This window comes from Haliotis rubra, unplaced genomic scaffold (assembly GCF_003918875.1).
Source record: "Haliotis rubra isolate DU_JTF1 unplaced genomic scaffold, ASM391887v1 Scf181, whole genome shotgun sequence".
Taxonomy (NCBI): domain Eukaryota; kingdom Metazoa; phylum Mollusca; class Gastropoda; order Lepetellida; family Haliotidae; genus Haliotis; species Haliotis rubra.
The window spans coordinates 440,487-461,493 of NW_025765792.1; the positions used below are offsets into that span (position 1 = coordinate 440,487).

Genomic DNA, 21,007 nt, shown 5'->3' on the forward strand with positions numbered 1-21,007 from the left:
AGAGCAACTGCTACTTCAATGTTGTTTTAATGACTGTATGTGTGACTTCATGGTATGGATGTGTTTTTAACAATTTGAATTCTGATTCTGAAATCTAATGTTTTATTTGTCAAACTTAAATTTTAGTGAATATTGTTAGACGATCTGTACAATATTCAGTTTGATTCATATCTTCCACATGTATTATTGGCCTCATGGCCATTTAAACAGAATAAAATCATGATGAAAATGTCAAAGTTAATTAATTTAATAAGTAATTGAAAACTATGCGTTTTGATCTATCATTTATGACTAAGGTCACACATTGAAAAAACGTTGATTATTTTGGGCCATTTTGGCACATATGGGGCCGTTTTCACTTGGGGCCGTTTTCACTTGGGGCCATTTCAGCCAAAGCATTTGGGGCCGTTATAGCCAATTTGGGGCCGTTTCGACTTGGGGCCGTTTCAGCTATAACCCGCTGAAACATTCATAGCAAAATGACTTAGTTTCCGTTGTTGCGGAAACCTATTGGATACTGGGTAATGTAGGTTTCAGCTAGGTTTCTGTACCCGGAAACTGACAAGTCTGTTGGTTTCAGCTTAGATGAAGTGGCAAACTTAGCTTTTTGCTGTTCCATTGGGGGACTATATTTATTTACTGTTACACTTGCAAAATAATTTCTATATACAGTATCCAGCTAGGGCCCATGCAGGGAGGAAAAGCAATAGCCCATTTTTATACTGTACTGTTAAAGTGTTTATGGTTATATGTTTTTAGTGTACATTTGTGATAGACTAGTTATTTTACTGTCCTTCGCAGACAGGTAAGTTTGTTTTTTATATAATGCACACATTTTCAAATTTAAATTATCAAGGTTAGTTTCAGCGACTGGAAACTACCGGAAACCAACAAAGTTAGTTTCCAGAAATGGAAATTTACAGTAAAGTATCATTGGTAGTTTCCATTGCATAAACCATCATTGATGGGAAGGGAACTAGTCAAATGGGCCGAAGGACAAAGGGCCGAGAAGTGCCAAGTCAAAAGGGCCGATGGAAAAAGTCAAAAGGGCCGAGGTGAAAGTCAAATGGGCCGTGACAAAAAGTCAAAAGGGCCTTAATTCCTAGTCATATGGGCCGAACAGAAAAAAGTTTAGAAAGGTTATACATTATTTATTGACACATATAGCACTGAAACATAATATCATCATAACATTAATAAAATGGTAATGGCATGGTAACAGCCAAGCATGTAGCCAAGTTTACATGTAATGGCAATACATATAGTTCATAATTTACTTAATTAACACAAGTTCACATAATTAACAAAAATTGTATAATGGTAATTTACACAAGTTCATTCGTTCAATAACAATAACCACTTATTATACCACATCTATTAAATTCCAAATCTCTATTACTCTTTACTTATTTCATTTTTTTACATACTTTTTAAATTCGTTCTTCCATTTAAATTTCCCTTAATACTTCGTTTCTATTTTTTGGGGGGTAGTAACACCATTCTTTCAAAATGTATATTTTTGTTCCCCTTCATTTCTTAATAAGTGTACTACGGTACCCCGTCGCCGAAATAACTTAGTTGTGAACCACTGTGAAGATCGAGTGGCCCATCAACTGTCGCTCCATGTAGTCACAGATATCACCCAGCTTCTGTAACGATGCCCTCATCTACTTTACAATAAAAACATTAGACTCACATGTTTTAATTAGATTTGGATTAAAAACTTAAAACAAGAAAAACTTAACTTCACTTCAAAATGAAAACATTTGAGTCTCATGTTCAAATTCCATTTAAAATAACAACCACAAATTAAACCCTATTTACACTATTTTACTATGTACTAGTAATTTATTAAATTTTTATTTTATCGGCCCTTTTTTCGGCCTTTTTGACTTTTCATTTCGGCCCATTTGACTTTTAGCCTCGGCCCTTTTGACTTTTTTCTTCGGCCCTTTTGTCCTTCGGCCCTTTTGACTACAACCCGATGGGAACGTCAATGAAACGAACGAGGAGGAAATTACTCCATATATACCAGTATATACAGCATATAACCGACATTAACCTACGCTAAACTGTCTATGTATTCCATGTATATAAGTTTCAGTTTAGTGATCTCAGTGTTTCTGTACACCAGACTTCAAAAAAAAGGATACTGTCACATGAAACAAGATTAATTTCAGGAACAGTTAAACCATATTACGGAAAATTAAGATTCTACTTTGTCTCTTTAACGGTTTGTTAGGTACACTCACAGATGCCTTAAACTTATAAATTACTGAAGAACCGGTAAGGCTCCATTAGGTTTCAGTTACCCATTGGCTTTCCATTTGTTTTTCTCAAAGTGATACATACTAATACAACTAACTGGGAGTGGTTATGCACATTACACATAACTGTACTAAAAAGGACAATAGTTTCGTAAATGTTCAATAAAGAACATAATACAGGCTACAACAAATTATACAGTCGACTTATAGACATAAATTATTTTTTAAGTTTAACTTCATCTGCCAGTGGTGAAAAATGTTAGGATTGAAAGGAAATGAAGTCAATGAACATTTTGCCTTTTAATTATAGCATTATCATTATTGATCCATTATCATATTTATAAGCACTTTGGAACCTCATACATTTATAAAATGGCTTTCTAGATATGTCATAGAGTACCTAAAATATAAGGGAATCAGTTTACAACCTGAAAAAAACTCAGAGATCTTGTTGGGTACGCCCCTGGATTGTCAGAAGAGGAGAGGTGGGGGCTTATAACTCATTAGTACATGTTGTTTGTGGAATAATTTTGTTGAATGCTACAAGAAAAATGAAAACAAAATACAGATATCAAACTTAAAACCAACTAACGATATAACAAAACTAATGGGCTATTACCTTGTTCGAGAAAAGTATCCATCAGTATCCACATAATGGAACGATATGCCATTCATCTGCAGCTGCCAAAAAACCTGTTCCATGTCACGTGACCGGGTTTCATTGGACACCAAAGATAATACACCTGACAAGTTTTTACATAATGTCACAATTCTTTAAAAACGGTGCATGTTGTTTTAAGGGATTAGCTTTCTGAACTACCTAGCGAAATAGGTGACACGAACTCACCCCTTGTTCACTTACATAATGAAAATCAATGAAATTGAACTCACTTAGGTTGTTTTGACAATCATTGATTGTCATTAATTGATATGAGTAAGCACCAACTCATCAATTTTGGTACATAATTGCATCAAACACAACTGATTTGAATGTCCTTTTGGGAAAGAAATTGAGAAACCCAGTGAATACAGCACAGCACAAAGCACCAAACCCGATAAGATCAGGGTTAGAACTGATTTTCAGTAACCCATGCTTGTCGTAAGAGGCGACTAAAGGGATCAGGTGGTCAGGCTCGCTGACTTGGTTGCCAAATGCCATCGTATCCCAATTGCGTAGATCGATGCTCATGTTGTTGATTCCTGGATTATCTGGTTAACAATATTCCAGCAATATCACGACGGGGGACACCAGAAATGGGCTTCACACATTGTACCCATGTGGGGAATCAAACCAGGGTGTTCTGCGTGACGAGCGGACGCTTTAACCACTACGCTACCCCACCCCTCAAGATAGAGATGTTGCTAACCCTTAAGATAAGAAATGTAGAAGTTTCATCCACTGGACAACATATCAATATGTTTAAACTTACCTTCAGGAACAACTTACCCAACAAAAACACAACAAGGAGATAAGAGATCTTCATCGTGGACAAAGCGATCCGTGTATGTTTGGCTGAAAGATCTGACTGTGTCCGTTAGACTAGCACATCGTGATATATATATATATATATATATATATATATATATACATGTATATATATATAAGTGAACTCGGAAGTTTATTTTGAAAATAGTTCAGTCGATGCCATTTTGGTTCTGTTAAGTAGGTGCTGCCTGCTGTTTGTTGATACTGACAACCACGTCAAGCTTCACAGACGTGCCTCCCTCCCACCATCACACGATTGGCTGTTGTTGATGGTGTTGCTGTGGGCGGACGCTGGACGCAGTGGGGGTCACTGATCCACAGTGTGGGGGTGGTAGCTTGGAGAGGACGTGTTTAGTAAGCATCAAAAGTCGGCAGGCGTCTTAGATGGTATGCACGTCTCTTAACGTTCGATTTTGCGTATATATGTATGTAGAATTACTATGAACCTGGCATACACGTCCTGATACACTTCCGGCTTCAGTTGTATATAAAAGCCATCGTGATTCTCAAAACGACACAGTCAGGATCTTCAGTCCAACACTCACGGGTTGCTCTCTCCATCATGAAGATCTCGTATCTGCTTGTTCTGCTTTTGTTGGGTGAGTATTTCCAATGCTAAGATCGATATGAAAATGTAAAATTTCGGTAGTCGAAATTTCTTGATCTATCATCTTTTAGGGATAAGGAACATGTTTGGTGCTTTGTGAGTGAGTGAGTTTAGTTTTACGCCGCACTCAGCAATATTCCAGCTATATGGCGGCAGTCTGTAAAAAATCGAGTCTGGACCAGACAATCCAGGAATCAACAACATGAGCATCGATCTACGCAATTGGGATACGATGGCATTTGGCAATAAGTTGTGTTTGATCAAATGCATGCTGCAATTATGTAATGCACGGGTCTGCAAGTATTACTCACGAAGGTTTTGCTTCTATTGAGTTATTTGTCTTTCAGGATCTTTGCTTGCATTTGACTTGACTGGCGCTCATCGTCATCGCCGATGTCGTCGCCATCGTCATAGACGTCACCGTCGTCATCGACACCATGGTTGACTTATCGGTACACATTCTGAATGGAACAGGCCAAAGTAAACCTTAATTCTACCTTCGATGCGAAATGGTTGAATGGTTTGTTCTCAGTACAAAATACCTATGTAATGAAATGTAAAGAATGTGTAGAAATATAATTGTGACATTTCATATGAGGTCTCAGTGGTACCCATTTATTTTAAAAAATCTGAAGAACAATGTCTATCATATTTGCTATACCATCAGTTGTAAAATGATTTTAGGTGCATGCTATACACGTAAAGGTCAATGTAAGCATAGCTCCCTCACGTGTAAGTATTAGTTTTCCTCGCAAGACTCTCGCGATTAAAAGGGTTTAGTGTATATGAAACACCTATAGAGGAGGTAAAATGGGACAAGATTTGAAATGTGTAGACATTAAAGAATCCTGAGGTATTTCTTTCTTTCCGTATGAATCCGTGAAAATCCGGGTTAGAATTGATAATTCAGTAACCAATGCCTGTCGTAAGAGGCGACTAACGGGTCTGGACCAGACTCGATTATTTACAGACCTCCGCCATATAGCTGGAATATTGCTGGGTGCGGCGAAAAACTAAACTCACTCACTCGCTTTCTGTATGATATAGATTTCGTATGGATGTGGAAAGGGCTGTGTCACCAGTTTCAAGTGGCCGTATCTGTTTATCTGTTTATCTCCCTATTGAACGTTGGATCATTTTACGTGTACTGTCAAGAGACAAAATAAGAGATGATTTTTTGTTTGTTTCAGGTCTTGGTCAGAAAACAACCCTGCATATACTTTGGAAAAATGTACATATTTTTCAGTAAATAAACAGTTACTGTATAAGCGCCTAATGTTTTGTCGTGATAAAGAGGACTTATGTTCGTTCTGAAGTTAGGCAGTCGTACGTGACATGGTAGCTGAACATTGTACCAAATATGGGAGTGAAGGGATAGAAAGAGACAACACCTCAGTGGAGAAACAGAGGAGCATAGGTATTGGAGCAGAAACTCTGGTGTAAACAGAATTCGAACCCGCAATCAACGTTTTTAACTACATATTACCTTGGACATCCGCAAACCGAAACATGAGTCGCATTAACCTATTCAGACAATGACCTACTTTTCAGCCAATCCAAATTTTCTTGTGTGAAAGTGAAAAGAGACACCACAAACAACTATGGTTACACTGAATTTTAATTTCTTGTTTCATAAGAAAATGGTATTTACAAGTTAATTTTAATTTTAAACTTTAATAACATCGTATTTCTATATTTTATGGCGAGGTGTGGGCAGCATGACCTTAACTAAGACGTCACAGACTGCCCCAAATACAGTTTATGGAATAAGCCCAAACACTGCCAGATATCAGGGCTGGTAACTTCAAAATGTTACCAGGTAACAATGGATTTAACCAGACCAGACACCAAGATATGCTGAATTTCCTCAGATGTATGGAACAGCTCAAGTTTTTACCAGACCATCGCCCTGGCAAGCTGTAAATTTAGACCGTCCGTCAGAAACCTAGTCCGTCTCGGAGGGGCCTTATTTCATACACTGATTTCTACCATACATCATCCGCTCATATGATACGTACATATTGACTAGGGCTGGGACGGGTCCAAAATTACTACCCGGGTTCCCCACCCATTTTACCCTACTCTACCCTACCCGGACTCCCGTTATGTAAAGTCCTGATATCAAATTTGCAAGAAATGGCAACATATTCTTCAGCTCAGAGGCTAAAATTTCGAGTTTTTAATGTCTTAACCATGTGTAAAAACCTTGGAGTCAACTTTGTGTGCAGACTCTTTCAGTGTTGTCACAACCCCTAGTGTACAGTACACAACCCTGTGCACTTAAAAGAACCCACGAATCCGTTGGTATATGACCAGATGGTGGCCACACGAATACGTACAAACACCTAGTTGCGGGTACAGCAACGTGCAGTAAATTTGGACAAAATACTGTGACTATGTGTCCCAGTCCACCCAGCAGTGAATGGGTACCTTGTTAGGATGAGAAAGCCACAGTAACTCGGTGCGCCTAGTGGCGGCAAGAGTTGTATACTCCCCAGGAGTTGAGATTGATACTATGATGTTCCATTGAGATTGACACTTGTCACTAGCCACCACGTCAGGTTTCACAGACGTGTCTCCCTTCTACCAGCAGGGATGTGGCGGTTGTTGATGGTGCTGGTGTGATGATGCAGAGCAGTCACTGGTCGCCGTCGGGGCCATTGATGCATAACATGGTGGCAGTCACATGGAGACGACAGGGTCACTGAACGTGGACGTGGACGTCAACAGTCAGCAGCCGCTATGGGCGGTATACACACGTATCCTTCCGAGCATTCTGGCATATATACTATCCAAAAAAAGAAACTCATAGGCCAGAAATCCGTTGCGAAAATGTTGTATTTTCAAACATGTATAACTCGTCCACAGACTTTAGTGCATGAATTTTTACATCAGCTTAGAAGAAGGAAATGTCTATACAACCAAGTGGATAATTTTAGATAACGGAGGGTTTAGCGCGATGGTGACGACATAGCACGGTCCCGCCGTCGGGTCTCCTGGCTCTCAGTCCAATCTCTCTCAACCTGTTCCGTACAGTTTGACCGGATATCCTCCGAAATCCAGACACCCTGGCTGCTGTGCTCTCACCCGTGGCAGTACCATCACGCAAATGTAGTACCCGGATGTACCGATCTTGGGCTGCAGTGGTGACTCGAGGTCTGCCTGTACGGGGACGGTCATTTGTTGTACCTGTTTGGTTGTAACGAGCTGCAAGCCGTGATATCGTGCTCAGACGCCTGGCAACAGAAGACTGGTAATCTCCACGCTGCATTCTTTCAATGGCGATGTTCCGCGTCACAGCGTCAAGACGTGACGTAGTGATTTGACCTTGAAACTCCTTCAAAACGAATGCCGGTTTCCGTAAGTAATTTGGATTTTATAGCCAGACAGTGCATGCTGTTTGCTGCACAATTTTAACTTGAAGGTGATTTTTGTTGCACTGTGGCGATGCGTTTTTAATCCTTGCAAGAAATCTCATCAAAATCAACATTTTCAGGTAAAGTGGATTTTTTTTACTTGTGCAATTGTGTAAAAATCATGTTATCAACACTTTTGTTACATATACTCATGCCAATAATGGTTGTCACCCCCTCCCACCCAACCCCACACACCCCCTCTCAAATTAAAATAAATTGAAGGGGGTGACAACCATTATTGGCATGAGTATAATTTGACGATTGTCTGAACACAATAGGTAATTAATAGATTTTAAAAATACAAAACGCTATGAGTTTCTTTTTTGGGATAGTATATTATATTCAAAAAAGTGACTGTAAATTATGTCAAATCTTCAAAGAAGATACAACCTTTTAATCATGAAATAACAACATATTGTATTGTTTAATCTATTAGTCACATGATCATAACGGGTCCGGGTACTGAGACGGGTATCCGGGTCCAACTCACTACCCACCCGTCCCAGCCCTAATATTGACCCATTTTAAAAAACCGTTATGAAAACCGTTAAAGGTATTAACAGACTTTTCTCAGGCAGAAGGTACACACGTCTAATTCTGCCACTGCTATCTCATGGTTGTTTTAGCGAAATTACTCGTTGATTCCATATCTCCGAAACAATGAACCCTACATGTATTCTTATGTGGACTCCTATGAACATCACATCCTCGTATCATACTTAAAACATGATAAACGAATAAACAATAAACAAACAAATAAAACAGTCGGTGACATGGTCGGCCCTTCCAGCGACCGTGGTCATTTGTTTGTCAGGTCCAAGAACCGTGCATGAGCGTTTCACGACGGAGGTTAACAACAGCCTGTAAGTCATTTCTGCCTTAATAATAAACCCGTGAAGATCCGGGTTAGAATTTGTCTTCAGCAACCCATACTTGTAAGAGACGACTAACGGGATCCGATGGTCGGGCTCGAGTGGTACGGCTTGCTTATTTGGTTAACACATGTTATCGTATCTCAAGTACTTAGATCGATGCTCATCCTGTTGATCTCTAGATTGTCTGGTCGATTATTTACAAACCGCCGTCAAATAGATAGAATATTGCTGAGTGCGGCGTTAAACAATAAACAAACAAACAAACAAACAAAATAATAAATCTGTGTCATTTTCGAGCCTGCGGCCTCATTATCTGGACAAAACATGAGATGTTTATATTTCACTCTATTTATTGATTGATATGTACATCAACGTAATCCGAACTGAAGGCAGAGTTATATTTTCTGACGAAGATCTGAAAGGAAGACATCATAAAATAATTAACATTACAAGAAATTATTCGACAGTATATTAAATATAAAACATGATGCTTATTTCCAGCATGCAGATTTACTGCATTAAGGGGTAATTTCAGTTCTTGTTAATTCTGTTCTACGTTATAAAATTTTAAGAAATTATTCTAAAACTTTCAACCATCGAGGGTTTCCAGCTTACCATGGCAAGTTACACATTGCGTAGGCATCTGCAAGTCAACCATGGTGTCGATGACGACGGTGACGTCTATGGCGATGGCGACGACATCGGCGATGACGATGTGCGCCTGTCATGTCAAATGCAAGCAAAGATCCTGAAAGAAAAATGACCCAAATAGAGGAAATACAATTTTTCGGGAATTAGTTATTTTCAGTTTCATCGAAGACAACTAAACTGAGCGTTCTTGTTCAAGACGCAGGGATACAAAAGCTCTAAATTGTGCGTGAGTGAGTATGGTTTAACGTCGCTTTTAACAATATTCCAGCAATATCACGACGGGGGACACCAGAAATGGGCTTCACACATTGTACCCATGTGGGGAATCAAACCCGGGTCTTCAGCGTGACGAGCGGACGCTTTAACCACTACGCTACCCCACCCCTCTAGATAGAGATGTTGCTAACCCTTAAGATAAGAAATGTAGAAGTTTCGTCCACTGGACAACATATCAATATGTTTAAACTTAATTTCAGGAACTACTTACCCAACAAAAACACAACAAGGAGATAAGAGATCTTCATCGTGGACAAAGCGATCCGTGTATGTTTGGCTGAAAGATCTGACTGTGTCCGTTAGCCTAGCACAGTGTGAGTGTGATATATATATATACAAGTGAACTCGGAAGTTTATTTGGAAAATAGTTCAGTTGATGCCATTTTGGTTCTGTTAAGTAGGTGCTGCCTGCTGTTTGTTGATACTGACAACCACGTCAAGCTTCACAGACGTGCCTCCCTCCCACCATCACACGATTGGCTGTTGTTGATGGTGTTGCTGTGGGCGGACGCTGGACGCAGTGGGGGTCACTGATCCACAGTGCGGGGGTGGTCACTTGGAGAGGACGTGTTTAGTTTGCATCAAAAGTCGGCAGGCGTCTTAGATGGTATGCACGTCTCTTAACTTTCGATTTTGCGTATATGTGTATGTAGAATTACTATGAACCTGGCATACACGTCCTGATACACTTCCGGCTTCAGTTGTATATAAAAGCCATCGTGATTCTCAAAACGACAGTCAGGATCTTCAGTCCAACATACACGGGTTGCTCTCTCCATCATGAAGATCTCGTATCTGCTTGTTCTGCTTTTGTTGGGTGAGTATTTCCAATGCTAAGATCGGACATGAAAATGTAAAATTCCTGTAGTCGAAATTTCTTGATCTATCATCTTTTAGGGATTAGGAACATGTTTGGTGCTTTGTGAGTGAGTGAGTTTAGTTTTACGCCGCACTCAGCAATATTCCAGCTATATGGCGGCAGTCTGTAAATAATCGAGTCTGGACCAGACAATCCAGGAATCAACAGCATGAGCATCGATCTACGCAAATGGGATACGATGGCATTTGGCAACCAAGTCAGCGAGCCTGACCACCTGATCCCTTTAGTCGCCTCTAGCGACAAGCATGGGTTACTGACGATCAATTCTAACCCGGATCTTCACGGCTTTGGTGCTTTGTACTGTGCTGTATTCACTGGGTTTCTCAATTTCTTTCCCAAAAGGACATTCAAATCAGTTGTATTTGATCAAACGCATGCTGCAATTATGTAATGCACGGGTCTGCAAGTATTACTCACGAAGGTTTTGCTTGTATTGAGTTATTTGTCTTTCAGGATCTTTGCTTGCATTTGACTTGACTGGCGCTCATCGTCATCGCCGATGTCGTCGCCATCGTCATAGACGTCACCGTCGTCATCGACACCATGGTTGACTTATCGGTATACACTCTGAATGGAACAGGCCAAGGTAAACCTTAATTCTACCTTCGATGCGAAATGGTTGAATGGTTTGTTCTCAGTACAAAATACCTATGTAATGAAATGTAAAGAATGTGTAGAAATATAATAATTATTATTATTATTAAATGTAGGAAATATAATTGTAGAAATAACGGCACATTCATCAATGAGGTCTCAGTGGTACCTATTTATTTTTAAAAATCTAAGGAACAATGTATTTTATATTTGCTATACCATCAGTTGTAAAATGATTTTAGATGCATGCTTTACACGTAAAGGTCAATGTAAGCATAGCTCCCTCGCGTGTAAGTATTAGTTTTCCTCCCAAGACTCTCGCGATTAAAAGGGTTTAGTGTATATGAAACACCTATAGAGGTGGTAAAATGGGACAAGATTTGAAATGTGTATACATTAAAGAATCCTGAGGCATTTCCTTCTTTCCGTATGAATCCGTGAAAATCCGGGTTAGAATTGATAATTCAGTAACCAATGCTTGTCGTAAGAGGCGACTAACGGGTCTGGACCAGACTCGATTATTTACAGACCGCCGCCATATAGCTGGAATATTGCTGAGTGCGGCGTAAAACTAAACTCACTCACTCGCTTTCTGTATGATATAGATTTCGTATGGATGTGGAAGGGGCTGTGTCACTTTTATTCTAAAGCTTCAAGTGGCCGTATCTGTTTATCTGTTTATCTCCCTATTGTACGTTGGATCATTTTACGTGTACTGTCAAGAGACAAAATAAGAGATTATATTTTTGTTTATTTCAGGTCTTGGTCGGAAAACAACCCTGCATATACTTTGGAAAAATGTACATATATTATATAAGTAAATAAACAGTTACTGTATAAGCGCCTAATGTTTTGTCGTGATAAAGAGGACTTATGTTCGTTCTGAAGTTCTCAAGACAACGTCGCAGTTACAGTCATGCAGCCGTACGTGACATGATACCTGAACATTGTACCAAATATGGGAGTGAAGGGATAGAAAGAGACATAACCTCAGTGGCGAAACAGAGGTGCATAGGTATTGGACAGAAACTCTGGTGTAAGCAGAATTCGAACCCGCAATTAGAGTTTTGAACTACATATTACCTTGGACATCCAAACCGAAACATGAGTCTCATTAACCTATTCAGACAATGACCTAGTTTTCAGCCAATCCGAATTTTCTCGTGTGAAAGTGAAAAGAGACACCACAAACAACTATGGTTACACTGAATTTCAATTTCTTGTTTCATAAGAAAATGGTATTTACAAGTTAATTTTAATTTTAAACTTTAATAACATCGTATTTCTATATTTTATGGCGAGGTGTGGGCAGCATGACCTTAACTAAGACGTCACAGACTGCCCCTGTTTGATGAGGTCGTAAAATGATTCACAAGTAATCTGGCTCACTGGTTACACCTGTTATGTGTTCTTTGCGCTTATTCAGTGTAGTTTTGTAACGCACAATGTGATTGATATAATATCAAGTCCGTACCAGACCGTCAAACTTTTGTAGTGGGAGAACCTCGTTTTGAGATTTTCACGATTTCCAGATTTCCTTTTGTCAGAGCACGCTGTACGACATAGCACGCTGCACGACGTGTTTGCAAGGATTAGAAGGAGCGTAGTGTTGCAATATACAAGTGGTTAGATGTATCAAATAATACTGATTAAGATTTACGTATCCAGTTGAATGAATTGGTTTCCAAATTCTGGACTGGTTATTGTGCGCAATAGGACGGAACCCAGTCAGCAGGAAACGAGACTGTTGTGTAATCAATGTTTTTTCACGGTGAACCAACCTTCATGTTTAAGTAACTTGGAAATAATGAATTCTCTACTAATGTCTTTCTTACTCTGAACCGCTGTACAATATTGCAGACATGTCGTGGTGTATGTTTATAAAAACAGCTGACACTCATTACTCCAGCGAGTATAGTACGGGATGTGACGTTCATAGACACCCCGCGTTACTATACATGTGCGCGTAGGTCTGGGTTTTCTTGAAGGTGATTGGGAGGACCTCAGGTTATTGTGATGCCATTATGCCTTGTTTGATGGATCTCTGGACTGACTGACTGACTGACTGACTGAGTTTGGTATTACGCCGCTTTTAGCAATATTCAAGCAACATCAAGGCGGGGACACCAGAAATGGGCTTCACACATTGTACCTATGTGGGGATTCGAACCCGGGTCTTCGGCGTGACGAGCCAACGCTTTAACCACTAGGCTACCCTACCGCCCCTGGATCTCTGGAACGTATGTGACATAAAGACAACAGTCAGTTCACTTCATGCTTGAGCTTTATTGAGTCGCAATGTACGGAATACTTATGTTCCAAAACCGCAAAACAACGAGTGATATCTATGGAATCCCAGAGGGGCATTGTCTCTCTATCGCCCTTACATGAAGTAACAATATTGCAACATTGTATGGAATCACATACGCCCATTTGTCGCATTGTCGCGATGTCGCGTGTCGCGTGTCGCGTTTTGGTTTAATTTGCCTCACTTTACTTGTTTTTGACAACGCGACAATGAGACATAGCGACAATGTCCCTTCTAGGATTCCATAACATTGTGACCAAACAGGGACGCCATATTTCCAGGTTAAAACATGTGACACAATTGTCGAGATGGTGTACACGTCAGCAGCATGCATGTAGAGACTAATGGCTGAACTAAAACATGTTGACTTATGATATCTAATTACAATTTAGGTAAAACATATTGGTGCAGATATTTCCGATTGTGAACATTGACCTATACGGAATTTTGATCAGGGATATCAATTGCTGCGCCTGTTTGAAGGCCATCGTCACTTGACAATGGAGACCTTTAGGGACAGACAGAGTTTAGTACTGTTATTCAAGGGCGACTGAAGTCAGGAAGCACAAAACGTGATCCTAGGGGCCGTACATAATTTATGGCTTGGGGGAGTGATGATGATTTTTATGGAGAAGCATGTGCAATGTGAATTACCCCCACCTAAAATTTATGTTCACGACTGGGCCTTGTCTAAGCTCAAGGAGATGAAAATAGTTTAGGACTATTTCCAAGGAAAGATAATTCTGAATTTCCAAACATGGCTACTCTATTTGACCTCATTTCACATTTTACTACGCGCGATTTGACTGGTTTGCCACGATTCTTAACAATAATGGCGTACTATACAGGTACGAGTCTTCTTGTAGGTCTTGGTGAGAGACGAGTGGTTTCGAATGGATCACCACATTGTGAAATGTGTTCGTGTGGTTTTTCACTGGTAGCCCAGCACAGTTCCTTTGGGTTTTCTAATAATATTGAATACCTCTTTCCCAGTCTCAGCAAGTTTACCATATTTTTTCATTCATGGGCTTTGGTAGGGGTTTCTGAATCCATCATTATATTGTGTGAAATACCAAACACAAATTAACTCCAAATCACATTGTGTCTGACCCTTCATTGTATTGAGACCCACAGTATCTCAGAAAGACGAATTGCTAATCTTCCATTCCAGCTTTACTATGATGAGTGATTGAGTTTACCTTTACGCCGTTTTAAGCAATATTCCAGCAATATCACGTGGGGGACACCAGAAATGGGCTTCCCACATTGTACCCATGTGGGGAATCGAACCCGGATCTTCAGCGTGAGGTGCGAAGGCTTTAACCAATAGGCTACCCCCACCCCCATATCATTGATAATGATGTGATACCCTCAGCTAGATTGTTAAAGAAAAATGTTTGGGGCAACAAAAAAAGATTAAACAAAACATTATTTGCATCTAGGTCTTGATGAGACAAAATGATCATTTACAGATATTGTGAGTCCAATCAGTTTAAAGAGAGCATCAGAGTTCAAATCTCAGTTAACAATATTGTAACTGTCCGTTTGATGAACCGTGTTTCTCATTTCGATACGATTCTGCTGACTCAGCCGTAATAGTCAACTTGCAAAACGGACAAACAATAGGGCTTCTATTGGATAAGTTATTAGATCCATTCTCTCATATACATGTCCGTGTGCTCCTGTGTAGCGCAATTGCCTGAAAAATAATGATAAGATGTCACATGGGGATGTGCAAGCCACATTACATCAGAAAGGGGATATGTACACCGTGTGAGTGAGTGGAATCAAAGTCGGAAATATAGTATGGCATGCTGACGTTCAGACTATGGCACCGCCCCACCGTCTCATAACCATGTACAGTCCATTGGATTTGAGACCGATGAATTGCTCACTAACACAAAATCTAATAAATGCAAAAAAAACCCCAAATTTTGCACAGTCACATTAAATCGACAGACCAACTCTGATGATTTGTCTCATAATTTTGGATACCCGAATATAAATTTGTTTAACAAACAATCATTATTTTGTTGTCGCTTTACGTTATTTTCTTTACGGGGGGCGGGGGGCACTTGCTGGTAGAACAGCCAGGTAATCACACTGTTTATTTTAATTAATAATGATATAATCAACTATTCGTAACTCCGCTTGGTCTTGTAATTGCACTACCTACTGGACACATTTCTGAGACCATTCTTACAATAGGACGCCTCTTCTTAGATGTAAGGCGCTATGTACATTCTCGATAATGTGTGGCTTCCAACAGAAACATTTTGTTATAATCAATAGTAATTTTCAAGGTGCCGTTGACACTTTAGGTTTAAAGAACTGCGAGGTAAGAGAAACTGTAAGAACCATTATGCCCGGGATATTCTACCTTTACTCGAAATCAAACCGAAGTTATTCATCGTCGATAATCATCCATGGTGACGACGGTGACGTCTATGGCGATGACGACGACATCTTCGGTGACGATGTGCTCCAGTCAGATCAAATGCTAATAGGGAGCCTTAAAGATGAAGAACCAAAGTCATGATTATTTTAAGCTTACAAAACATGGTGCGTATTTGGTGCTCACAATACTTCCTTAGACTATGGCCTAGTCTCTGAATATATAATATGATGGAAACAAATAATTCCTTATATATTGAAAAAGAGCCATAGTGTGACGGGAGATTTGGCCTGAACCTGAGGAAATCTAGACCAGAATTCTGAATCTAGACTCATTTAGGACTCTAGCATTGCAGAAAGGGCTGAGCGGAAGGGGAAAATAATGTGGTTCAGGGACTGTGAGACAGATTGTACGTGCTTGTATTGTTTGACTTAAGGAAGTTGACTGATATATGTTTAGATATACAGATGACTTCGGTATAACTCACCCAGCAGCAGCAGAACCATCAAGTAAGTTATCTTCATCTTGTAATTGTCAAACTCTCCTGTTGCCTAAACGTTAATAGAACTAGATGACGAGATTGTCTTCTATATGCTCATAGTTGCTACATATATACCACACTGCTCGGAAGTGAACGTGTGTATACCGACCACAACGCCTGCCGACTGTTGACGTTGACGTCCACGTTCAGTGACCCTGTCGTCTCCATGTGACTGCCACCATGCTGTGCATCAATGTCCCCGACGGCGACCAGTGACTGCTCTGTCATCATCATCACGCCAGCACCATCAACAACCGCCACACCCCTGCTGGTAGAAGGGAGACACGTCTGTGAAACCTGACGTGGTGGCTAGTGACAACAAACACTAACTAGTCCCAAAATAACAATCAAAATGGCATCGATACATGTACAGTTTCCTGTTGAACTTCCGGGTTCTACACATAAAAGCCAAGACACCATCTGAGAGTTCAGTCAAAAGCAAACGGTTAAGTCTGCAGTCAATCGGTCAAACCGGAGCGCTTCTTTCTTCTGAACATGAAAATCGCTTATCTGCTCGTGGCGCTTCTGTTGGGTGAGTAGTTTCAATGGATTAAATACAATGGAATGTAAATGTTCTTTCCTGCAGATAAGATCTGTTATCTGCTAGTGGTGACTGTTTTGTACCAATGCTGTCTAAGTTGGTGAAGTAGATTGTCTGTTTATTGGATCTGAAAATGTCTTTCACAAAGCATACTTGTCTTAGACATGAAGTAACAGACGTCTTGTGTTTCAAGTTATTAATGGACATTCACAAAACAACTGAAATTTACTTCCGAAAATATTCCATCTATTGATCATTTTCCTTCCAGGATCTTTGCTTGCATTTGACATGACAGGCGCACATCGTCATCGCCGATGCCGTCGCCATCGACACAGGCGTCACCGTCGTCATCGACACCATGGCTGAAGTGTACGTATGCACTTGAGGAAGTTATATGACATTAACACCCTCATATTATCGTATATTTATGAAATATATAACTAAAATTGGGTATAAAAAGTAATTTATATATTCAGCTCTCAGTTGTAGAGATCTAAATATTGAATTTCTTAGCTCGCTATGTTTGATCTTTCTTTAAAAAATGAAACATTTTGTCATGATTTTGTGGAGGTTTCCTTTCTTCTATTTTAGGCCTGCGTCAAGAAATCCACATTCATTTCGGATGAATGTACACATGCAATAAAATAATTCTAAGCGTCTCGTGTTTTGTCCAATGTCTTTGGCTGTCCCATGTCTTACTGTTTACTCGCGCTATAGCGAGGCGGTCGTTTCACACAGCGTAAGTACTGGGATGAAATACTGGGTCAAAAATTTTGGAATTCCAGATATAACCAAGTCCAATTTCGTCAAAAATATGCTTAATGTTCATTATCCATTTATGCTTACTTTTTCCAAAACGTGTGTCGTTAAGAAGTAATTTAAAGATGAGTAATGATAATTTGGATGATTTACCTGATTAGTATGGCACTGACCAGCGAGTCAGGTTCATTATAAGAGTAGGGGTGCAATTTCTAATCCCAATTAGCCTACATTGTTTTTGTATGCGAAATGGGATGTAGGCGAATTGAGATGTAGGTGAATAGAGACTAAACCTGATGGGGTGTGTATAAGATACACAGGTCTCTTATCAGTGAGTGAGTGAGTGAGTGAGTGTTTCACGTCGCTTTTAGCAATACTCCAGCAATGTCACGGAGGGGGACACCAGAAATGAGCTCCACACACTGTACCCATGTGGGGAATCGAACCCGGGTCTTCGGCGTGACCCGTGAAGATCCCAGGTACAATAGGTCTTCAGCAACCCATGCTTGCCACAAAAGGCGACTATGCTTGTCGTAAGAGGCGTCTAACGGGATCGGGTGGTCAGGCTCGCTGACTTGGTTGACACATGTCATCAGTTCCCAATTGCGCAGATCGATGTTCATGCTGTTGATCACTGGATTGTCTGGTCCAGACTCGATTATTTACAGACCGCCGCCATATAGCTGGAATATTGCTGAGTGCGGCGTAAAACTAAACTCACTCACTCACTCACTCTTCGGCGTGACGAGCGAAGAGTTTCACTGTTCACGTAAAATGACATAAATTACTTTAAGAAAATATATGTACATTGAATGATAGGGACACATTGAAAACGTTGACCCGAGTTTTTGATACTCCGAAGTTGTCTGAGTCCGCCATGAGCCTAAGTGACGAGACAGCACCGTGTAATGTGAGGTAATTGCGGTGGTACTGACTTTGATTACGACCCAGACCAGAAAACTGCACTCTCCTAAACTGATAGGAAATTAAAGACGTGCACTCTGACACTAACCATCTCATACCGAATTCCAATGATACGGATGCCAGAAGTCTGCTGACCGTGTTAGGGCACTTGTTGGGGAATGGTTCAAATGTTTCTCTCATAAATCTGTAAATAAACTCGCTTTCCTTCAGATGTAGGACATGTCCAATAAATCACAAGATGATGAAATCATCAGAATCCTATCCATCATTTTCTGACACCAGCAGCCTCACCCTCCTGCAGAACAGGGATGGTGGCGTAGCCTAGTGGTTCAGGCGTTCGATCGACCCGGGTTCGATTCCCCACATGGGTACAATGTGTGAAGCCCATTTTTGGTGTCCCCGCCGTGATATTGCTGGAATATTGCTAAAAGCGGCGTAAAACCAAACTCACTTACTCACTCCTGCCGAACAAAGAATCATGTGCACACACGTACACTTGCACGTACTCTGCTCATCATTTCAACACTCAACACATGACAGATCCTTACCCCACATGTCCTACCCACCCACACTTACCACAGTAAACAAATTCTTAAGTCGCCCCACAACAGCGCTCTCACAGCCTTTGGAATCAGCTGATCGATCAACACGACACTGTTAAGCGCGATTGCCTCGATGTAGTTTTAGTAAGGATAATGCCATGGACGGTATGTATTTGTTTTAAAATCATGAAAAATATATAGATTCAAATAGCACGCACGTGCGGTTGTTGACGATAACGGCTATCATGGGTCCAGTTGTCCATGGGTTTATGTATTTCGACGATCTTGCGGGCTTGTTTTGGAGATTGTACGTGCGCTTCCAACAGTTTTAGGACATGTAATTATTTATTGCTACGTGTTTCAAAGCAATGATATTACTGCCAGTATATATGTATGTAACTAATTAACTTTAATCTTTAAAATTGGGCTTATATTTCACATATCTGGGGATATTTTAGTCTGACCTTTTGGGGGTCATTCATATTCTGTTCAGCGAATTCATTTAAAATTCCATCAGGGGTATGACAGCATGTAGGGCTGCACGGTATTACCGGTATACCGCAATACGACATTGTAACAATTACGTATCGCGATACGTTTATGACGTACCGGTATACCGCCAAAGATTTATTTGTTTAATTTTAACCCATTCAACACCGCATATAAGACTTCCGCCCGTATACCCCTAAATTTTAATGCCGAGGAAAAAATATATTATGTATATTCAGGTAATATGGGTGGTGGTGGTGGGTGGAAATTGGGCGAAAGTGTCTTTCCAAATGATTGGCAACGGGTCCACTTTAAAATTGTCAAAGAGCAAAGTATCAACGTTTCGAGGAAATCATTAAAATCCATGACCATGACGAGAGCTATAACCGGTGACTATCATCTGACACAGGTCAAACATATTCCACAGCAGAGTCTTGGGAAATCTAGATTTACTGGCCCAAACGAACTTTAACCTGACTTGACCATACCATACCATGGAACCCGCCGATTTGCATAATCCCTGCAGTCAACAGATTTAGAGTTAGACATTTATGTCACGTCCGAAGAGAATTTATGTGAGACAGATGATTTATGTTTAATATGTAAACAGTCGAAGACAGTTAATGCTCCAGTACAAATTCATATTTGTGAACAGCGCGACAATCCCTTGGCCCGAAAAATTGGAAACCGCAGAGCAAGAACTCAGGTTACTCCTAGCTTCCCGTTACGTTCCATGGTCGCTTGTCTAATTAAAGTGGGTAATTCCGTTGCACTCTGAATGCCTGTTGCCACAAAACGCGGGGTTTAAACAGATGCTGCTTGGTAATGAATTTTACGAAGTGTCAAGCAATATATCACAGAGGGAGCCCAGGAATAAGCCATGCAAATTGTACCAGTTTGATTTGGCACTAGAGTAACTAGTAACGAAAGGCCATCTGTGTTAAAGAACTTTTGGAAATAGAAAAAACTGTTTTTTTCACATTTATATCCACAATATATGTAGTTAATATGTGAAAGTGTGAAATATCTCTTAAACTATGTTCGGCTAACTACAGTCTCTGTGGTAGGGAGATAGGAAACGCAAAAAACGGACTTTACTGAGGAGAGATTAGTGCATTCGCCATTTATTCATCGCAAACAGGGTGTGCCGTGCCAGTTGGCCATTGACGGCCTTGGCCTTTAACCTGCCCCGCACTTAACAAAGGGAGCTCATTGGCTAACAATAAATTATGTCCCATCAAATCGCTGACTCTTTTCTGTGCGGAGCAGGTTAAGGCCAATGTCGTCAATGGCGAACTGGCACGGCACAACTCTGTTTTGCGATGAATAAATGGAGGTAAACTCATTATGACAGTGAGAATGTAAGTGTCTCGAAAGAATGGCGACTAGCACGCTGACGGGTGCCATCAGTTCAACATGCTTTCTTGCATGTCGTTTGTGTATGCTGTGAAATAAA

The 21,007-nt window shown here is 40.4% G+C and overlaps 1 long non-coding RNA gene across 1 annotated transcript; it reads right to left on the reverse strand.

Moving 5' to 3' along the window:
- Nucleotides 1-8,991: 8,991 nt before the first annotated feature.
- On the reverse strand, nucleotides 8,992-9,877 carry LOC124273498. The gene is made up of 3 exons (XR_006897664.1): nucleotides 9,790-9,877; nucleotides 9,267-9,399; nucleotides 8,992-9,066 (listed from the first exon to the last, which is right to left on the reverse strand). It is a non-coding gene; the product is annotated as an uncharacterized LOC124273498 (long non-coding RNA).
- Nucleotides 9,878-21,007: the final 11,130 nt, after the last annotated feature.